This window comes from Daktulosphaira vitifoliae, unplaced genomic scaffold, assembly GCF_025091365.1.
Source record: "Daktulosphaira vitifoliae isolate Bord-2020 unplaced genomic scaffold, ASM2509136v1 Scaffold_3, whole genome shotgun sequence".
Taxonomy (NCBI): domain Eukaryota; kingdom Metazoa; phylum Arthropoda; class Insecta; order Hemiptera; family Phylloxeridae; genus Daktulosphaira; species Daktulosphaira vitifoliae.
Genome location: NW_026099574.1, coordinates 35,019,017 through 35,019,583, shown reverse-complemented (window position 1 = coordinate 35,019,583; position 567 = coordinate 35,019,017). Strand labels below are relative to the sequence as shown.

The following is a 567-nucleotide window of genomic DNA, read 5'->3' as shown; positions in this document are numbered from 1 at the left end:
TCTGACACTTTTATATATATCTTAAATTAAAGCTTATGTAATATACTTTAATTTGAAAAAAAAAAATTTGACCTCTGGACTTGTCTTTGTGGTAAAAGTTGACATCAAAGTTAATAAAAAATTACGATTTTTGTAAAATAATTTTTTTTTATATTTTTAACTTAATAATGCTCTAACTTTTTCAAAAATGAACATATCAATATAATTTTTTTTTATATAGATGCTTGATGTCTTTACTTATCATTTGGTATATTTTTTTTGTAAATCTGACACTTAACCTGCCCACAGGGGGGGATTTAAAATGACAACTTTTTCACAAAAAATTAACTTTTTGAACTTAACTTTTGACAATGTTCCGGAAGGTCTGACACTTTTATATATATCTTAAATTAAAGCTAATGTAATGTGCTTTAATTTGAAAAAAAAAATTTGACCTCTGGACTTGTCTTCATGAGTGAAAACGGCTACCGAATGCTATTTTTGTGTGAAAATTTGTAAAATAATTTTTTTTTATATTTTTAACTTAATAATGCTCTAACTTTTTCAAAAATGAACATATCAATATAA

The 567-nt window shown here is 23.5% G+C and overlaps 1 protein-coding gene across 1 annotated transcript in view; it reads left to right on the top strand.

Annotated features, from left to right (window-relative positions):
• The window catches only part of LOC126900436 (U6 snRNA-associated Sm-like protein LSm2), a 7,830-nt gene that overhangs the window by 1,211 nt on the left and 6,052 nt on the right, over positions 1-567 (top strand). The gene's annotated exons all lie outside the window — the stretch shown is intronic.